Below are 7,543 nucleotides of genomic sequence, written 5' to 3'. Positions count from 1 at the left end.
GGCGGGGCAGGGCATTCCAGGAATTAAACCTGAGGGCCTTTATCAGCCTCCTCCACTAAAACCAGGCAGCTCATATTTGAATACCCACTCCTCTGTTGCCGGCTTTCTGATCTTGGGTAAGTTCCTTCGCCGCTTGCTGCCTCAGTTTCCTCATTTGTCATTTGGGGATAACAGTAGGATCTCTTTCTCCAGAGGCTGGGAGGGTTGCGATAACATGTAAAGCGTTTAGCACAGTGCCTGGCGTAGAGTGCACCTTGTTGGTAATTGCATTACTGGTTCTGGCTTGCGTTTGAAAACTTTCTGAAATTTTCGTACTGTTGGGGACTTAGGGGTGTCAACTGTTACCTTTTAAAGAACTCAGACAGGAGCCGAACAGATTTAGACCACGATAATCGATCAAAGCTGGCTCGGAGGGCCACAGTGGGCTCAGAATTAAACACAATCCCCCAGAGAGAGCCCTGGACAACTGCAGCCTCTCACTTGGGGCAGGACCCACACAGGCAAACTCCCCGTGGGTGGGAGAGACTAAGCTGTCCCCTCTGGGCAGGCTGGACACAGATCACAGAGAGCCCAGACGGGCATAATGGCTCCTTTACCAAATCCACTCGGAGCAAGTGGTCGTCTCGAATGCTCGCCTCTCTGGGGCAGAGTGCCCCGAAGGATGACTTGCATGGGACCCGAGGCCAGAGGAAGGGCATTTTACCCCCAATCCAAACTTTTATACGAATCTGAATTTTGGCATTTGGGAAAAAATTCACTGTTTTCCTCTGCTATTCACAATACACTCTTAGAATACTTCTGACACTGGATATGTGGGTGTTTTTTCCCACACCAACCAATTCTCCTACACCAGCGGGGTGTCCTACAATTCAGTTCGGACACTAACCAGACTTATTGCAAACCCTGGAGTTTAAGGGCTCGGTCCCACGAGACTGTCCCTCAGTCGCAGAGAGTAGGTGTCCAGGTCCCACACCACTTTTGCCAGGTGTGGCTACAAATTGGGGGTTCCTACGACCCCCTCCTTGAATTTGATCATTTGCTACATCAGCTCACAGAACTCAAGGAAACACGTTTACCATTTTATTAAAGGATGTCTTAAAGGACACATAAACAGGCGAGGTCTGGGGGTGGGGTCCTGAGTGCAGGAGCTTCCGTCTCCATGAGTTGGGTTGCAGCACCCTCCCAGCATGTAGATGTGTTCATTCCAGAAGTTCTCTGAACCCCATACTTTTGGAATTTTTACGGAGGTTTCATCACATAGGCATGGTCCATAAACTCCTTTTCCAGCCCCATCTGCCCTCTCGGGAGTATGTGGGGGGTGGTGGCACTGAAAGTTCCAAGCTTCTAATCATGACTTGGTCTTTCCCATAACAAGCCACCAAAAAGTCACCTCATTAGAACAAAGTCACCCAAAGTCACCTCATTAGAACAAAGACACTTCTATCGTCCAGGAAATTCCAAGGGTTTTAGGAGCTCTGTGTCAGGAACTGAGGTCAAAGACCAAATATTAGAACAAAAGATGGTCTTAGCACCGTTCTTTACAAGAGTTTTAGGGGCTCTGTGTCAGGAATGGGGGTCATTTCACAGTGCTTTTTCTTGATTTAGTGAAAGCCATTTAGAAGTAGGTAAATTTGTAGTCACCTTTCGGGCAGTCTACCTGCTTCGTTAAATAGATTAAGATCATTATTAACTTTTTTGTACCTTCTAGATTCCTGGCATGTGTAGGAGTTGAGAGAGGGGATGTGAGGCACGTGAAGAGGGTTGTGTAAATCGGGGGGGCCGCAACCCATCAACTCAGAAAGGTCACGTAAAGAGTACCGATGCTAACAAGTCCCGCGTCCTGAGTACTTACCCACCCAGATTCAGTTATGGTACCCGATTTAACCCAACCACCTGCGAGGGAGATGTGCTCAGCATCACTGATTTAGAGAAGAGGAGACTAAGACTCTGCTGGCTGGTGTGGCCGTCAAGGGTCTGGTGGGGCATAAATGGTGGAGGTGGGATTCGACTCCCAAGCTCATGCTTTTAACCACTAGGCCGATTTGCCTCCCGAAGCGTGAGGTGGGAGGATGTTTTGTGAAGTCTTCCCATGAGGCTTAGATAAATGACTCTTATGGTTTTAGAACTGGTCAGGACCTTGTACTCACTCAGTAGACTCCTCTCCTTGAGTACGTGTAGAGACCAAGGCCCTGGGTTGGCTGGGGAGAGCTTGCTGGCTTCAGGCCTCCCGACTTAAAACAACTGCTCTCTTCTCCAGCTTTGATCAGAATCTGATTCTAGGATAAAAAAAAAAGAACCTCTGTGTGTGTCTGAAATAGCTTGTTTCAGGAGTGGTATCAACTAAACCAGGGAGAAACACTCGGGTATCAACTTAGAGACCTTCAAGGGAGCCTCCACTGACCTTCCTGGTCTTATACCAGGAATACTAAGGAGTTCATTACAATAAAGAATTATATAACTGTAAAAAGCACATTGTCTGCTTTTTCGTTTTCAATCGTTACTATCACTTTTTAGACAAAGCGTCAAATAATTGTAGTTACAGAACAAACATGAAAATAATCGTTTGCTAGAGCAGAGGTTTGGAGGTAGACAGGGGTTTTGGGGGAAGGGGTCAGTGGTGTTGATTTCTTCGCCATCCCTAAAAGAGATTGTCTGTACGTTTGAAGACTGTAGTTTAAATGTGTTAATTATAGCGACACCAAGCTGAAGCAGTGCAACAGACTACCTGGGTTTAAATACTTGCTCAGTCACCTCGAACTTGACCAGATTACTTAACTGCGCCTTGGTTTTCTCATCAAAAATGGGGCCAATAATAGTTTTTATCTTATTTACAAGGTTATTCTGAGAAGAAAAAGAGTTAAAACACACGAAGTGCTTAGAAGAATGTCTGGTGCCTAAAAAATCATTTCACGAGTATTTTTTTTTTATGATGCAGCTGCTGCCGAAGGAGACAAAAGAACTAAAAATTAAAATTTCAATCTGCAGAGATTAGGAAGAGGGAGATAGCTTGAGAAAGCTTACTTTCTCATCTTTTAAAATGGAAGGTCACTAGCTACTCCTTAAAGTTGACAAATCAAGAAGTCAAGGTGGAACCATATTGTATATATGGTTGTGGAGGCGAGCCTCAGAATTAAAAATAGGTCTCATTAAACATGGTTAGCACTGAGGAATGGAGCTCGGGGAGCAGAGGTTTTCTATTTTGCATTTTTATTGCTGTCTATGTCCCATTTTGAGTTTTTAAAACTCATATAAGCATGTGTTCTATACCAGCTTTATTGAGATATCATTAACAAACTTCACATATTTAAAGTAGACAATTTAATAAGTTTTGATAAGTACACTTGCGAAACTGTCACCACAATTAAGATGACAAACATATCCTTCACCCCGCCCCCCCCCAAAAAAAAGCCAGGTTTAAGCTTATTAGTCTAAATAGTCTATGTTTAGGAAATTATGGGCTTTAATTCTCTTTGAGCTACAGCATCACGTAATTCAGAAAATCTTTTTTATTTCAAAGAGTATTTTAACGATGATACAGCGATAAAGTCTGTATTTTCCTAGTCATGTGATCTTATCCATCCTGAGTAAAACCTATACAGCTAATAAGAACCTCTAGTGTTTTTTTTTTTTTTTAATGATATGTTTTCCATAGAACATCCAATGATTAGATGATTAGATTTCAGACTCTGGAATGGGAAACAGACGATTCAGGTCTTACTCAGACCATTACCACTATTTGCTTTTCAAAAGTTCCATCAGTTCTCTGGGCTGTTTCCTCTGACCCAGGCCTCCTAAATGCATACGCTGCATTTCAAGTAGCATTCGCAGGCTCCCGGCGGCGCTGGAAGAATGTCACTGAAATTATTGTCCCCGTTCAATAAACCTTGGCCTTCCCTTTGCAGAGGCAGCAGTTGGAGCCTCCCTTCCCCTCCCCTGCCATCCCAGACCAGCCATCTACCTCTTCTTACCTGGAGCTGCTAGGTGGGAAGAGGGAGCTGGGTGGGGGCTGGGGAGCAGGATAGGCACCCTTCTCTCGGTGGGGTGGCCTCACTGGGGAGTCTAATTCTGGAGTGCAAGTTGGAAATATAATTTCTACAGAAACTAGGTTAAGATTTGTGGTTAGCTAGTTTTTATGATACCGTTAATGCTATAGCTGAGCTGTGTGCTCTGGGTCAAATGTGGGAGCTTTTGTGGTTTTTTGGTTTTTTGTTTTGTTTCTGTGGGCTGATTTGGGAGCAGAACTGCCCTTTTATATCATTGTTTCTCTGGGGAAAATGCATTTCAGTATTCCAAACAGACACACAGATGAACTTTTCAAACACTGCCTGTTCACAGTGATTTGTAATAGCACTTGACAGAAGGGGTTTGTGTTTAAAATAATGTCATTTGTCTTAGCCTAAGGGCGATAAGTTTCTCTAAACCATAGACTTGCCTGAAAATTATAGGACAAATGTGTTAGGATTGATTTGCTATCGAATTAAACTTACAGGGCAAATGTGTTAGGATTGATCTGGTTGATTTTATGTAGAGGATTATGATGTTTCTTAGGGAATGGGCTGGTGAGCTTAATGGCATCTTACGCGGGTCAGTAGTAACACATTTGTGATGATGATGTTCTGTATTTTAACTAACAGGTTTTCAGGAGGCCTGATATAAGGGTAAGGATATTCGGCTTTTAGCAGATGGGCCTCCTACTTGTGTGTCTCTGTGCTTTATCAAACACTTAGTCTATTTAGTGTTCTTTACCTTCTCACTGGTTTTTATGAGTCACCCAGATCAATTTGCTCTGCTGTGTCATAGCTTTAAATGTTCACTAGAAACGCTTTATTTGTTACAATGTTTATATGTACAATAAAAGCCAGTGTGTGTGAGGGCAGGATGCTAAAATTGTTACCAGTGTGTAATACTGACTTTCGTTGTGTTTCATGAATTCTGACCAAATGGATCTTTGTGGCAGGGGCTCACAAGGCTAGGCCTACAGAGTCCCCTCTTAACCTTGTTTATCATGTAATTCATGCTAAAGAATTTAGCAATGACAGCAACAACAAAGCGGTCAGTTGTCATCCATCCTATCTAAGTAAGATCTTAAGTCACCTTCATGTCTGCATGCTGAATCCAAAAAGCAGAAGTTCTAATCCTGAAGATAAGTTTAGCAAAATCGGTCCATTTTGGAGTTCTTAAACCACAGATGTAGCTATTACATCTAGTGGGTTTATAGCTTATATTTTTCTCATGATTTTCCTTCCCTTTATTTCAGAATATTCATAAAGCAAGACAAAGATTGGTAATGTGCATGTATTTAAGCCTGAGTATCAGATGTTGAAAATTAACCTATTTCCATTAAATGAAAACAGTGGATTTTGACAGAATAATTTAGTGACTTCAGTTTAAAAATTTGAATCTTGTTGAAGCCAGTGAAGTCGTACAAAAATAAGCAGGTTAACTCAAATTCTTAGGATTCTAGTTGGTTTATCTTTGTTTAAATTTGTTTTCACCATGTTTTCTTTCCCTCGTGAGAATCATTTTCTTTGATTCACATTGTTAAATATTAGTGTTTGGCTTTACACTTGCATGGACTTTGAAATGCTGTGTGTGGTTTTTTTTTTGTTGTTTAGTCATTCATTTGTTTTTAAAATTTTTATCAAAGAATGATTCCATTTTCTTTGCATTTAAAAAAACGGAAATTTCAAAAAACTGGCTGCACTTTAAAAATTACCCTGCTTCGAAGGGTAGCAGTACCAACTATGTACTAAATTCAATCTGATAATAAAGAATAAAAATGTATTAAGTAGCTATTTTACTTTATTGACAAAAATGAAAGGTGGAGAATAGTAAATTCATTTAAAACTTTGCTACTTTTTCACTGGTTGCCTTTCAAAGAAATATAGTTTTTGGAACCATAGTTTCATGAAGGAAAATATGTTATCTTTGCTAAATTTTAATATTTTCAGCCTTAGAGACTTGATGCAGCTTTTAAAAGGGGTTATAATTTTGTCAACTTCAGTGTTCATATTCCTTAAAGCATCTGCTGAACTAAAAGTCCATTTTTTAAAGGTTCAAAAACTGATTCCATGAAGAAATTAAATTAAGAACAGTATACCTTTAAAGGAAATGGAAAAAATTAAAGATATGTGACCTTTTAGCTGTTTCTTTGAAGCACATTGATACTGTAATTAGAAATATTAAGCCCGATCCCATCTGATCTCGGAAGCTAAGCAGGGTCGGGCCTGGTTAGTACTTGGATGGGAGACCATCTAGGAAGACCAGGTGCTGTAGGCGTAAAAAATAAAAAAAATAAGGGATTATAAACTGACAAGGTCCTTGCAATCTGTGAGGTCAACCAAGAGTTGCCTTGCCTAAAAAAAAAAAGAAAAAAGAAATATTTAATATGGTACTGATTCATGATTCACAATATTTACTTAGCAATTAGCAATAGGTACCAGATTATATGTATATGTATACGTATATGTTTATCTCCAGCATGAGATATGTGCATGTGCACGTTTGTGGAAATTTTGGTAATGACAGTGGAGTTGACCGCTGACTAATTCTTGAGAGCATACGGATACTTACTGTGTTTAAAATACATGTCTGTGGACTGCCTTTGTATTTTGGCTTGATTTTTGCCCTTTACCTGGTTACCGTGGTGTGCTTTATTTTCTATGAGCATATCATATGTCTGTTATTTTGTTTCTTTGCTACCTGCTATGGTATGCATTGCTTGATTTTAAAAAGACAGTGCATTCTTTGAAATCCATGATGTTTTTGCTTTTCATTTTTCTACCCCAACACAAACACAGAATAGATATTCCATTTTAGGCTGAGGATGCTATAGATGACCTACACTTTGTTTTCTTACCTCCAAGAGGTGAAATGTTGTGATTTGCAAAGCCGTGAAAGGTGTGTCGACTTTTACATGCTTACTGTCTCTTTAAAAAAGAACTTCTGTCCTTTCACCTGTCTGTTTGCACGTGTTTCTCTTTCTCCTCTTTGCCTTTTCTTGTCCATGCACCTGGTGCTGTGCAGGAGATTCAGGAAGAACACAATGGCTACCCTTCTGAAGCTGAAGCTGAGCAGGTGGCAAGTTCTACGTGTTCATCTGTTTGTAGCTACAGATCGTGTATTTAGAAGCCATTTCATCCTAGATTTCTAGACGATAAGCAAATGCTTTTACCACTATAGTAGTGCCCTCCTGTCCAAGTTTGGTAGATTCCATTATGACATTATTTGCAAAAATTGGTTTATCCAACATTTTGTCAACCAGCAATTTGTTCACCTGTACTTCTCGGTTTTCCCACAGAGGGGTTATTGATGAGTTAATGAGCCTCAGTCACGACAGGATTCTCAAATGCCTTTACAAAGACTTAGAGGGGACAGATGCGTACGCAAAGGGTGCTCCTTGAGGGTGTGGACTTCGCTTCATTCAGATGAGCATGGTCTCTGCCCAGCACAGTGCCTCGTACTTGTCAGGTATTTGTGGAATGAGTCCGTGTAGTTCGTATTTATTAATCAGAAGAAAAAACCTCATTCGAGTACCCTTGAG

General features: G+C 40.9%; 1 protein-coding gene across 1 annotated transcript in view; it reads left to right on the top strand.

Annotated features, from left to right (window-relative positions):
• Positions 1-2,188: 2,188 nt before the first annotated feature.
• Positions 2,189-7,543, top strand: part of MTMR1 (myotubularin related protein 1) — a 57,141-nt gene continuing 51,786 nt past the window's right edge. The window contains exon 1 of the mRNA XM_023525125.1: positions 2,189-2,193. The gene's annotated coding sequence lies outside the window, so the exon portion shown is untranslated. The remainder of the gene's footprint in view (positions 2,194-7,543) is intronic.

This window comes from Pteropus vampyrus, unplaced genomic scaffold (assembly GCF_000151845.1).
Source record: "Pteropus vampyrus isolate Shadow unplaced genomic scaffold, Pvam_2.0 Scaffold529, whole genome shotgun sequence".
Taxonomy (NCBI): Eukaryota; Metazoa; Chordata; class Mammalia; order Chiroptera; family Pteropodidae; genus Pteropus; species Pteropus vampyrus.
The sequence above is the reverse complement of the archived record's forward strand: the minus strand, read 5'-3'. Positions and strand labels throughout refer to the sequence as shown.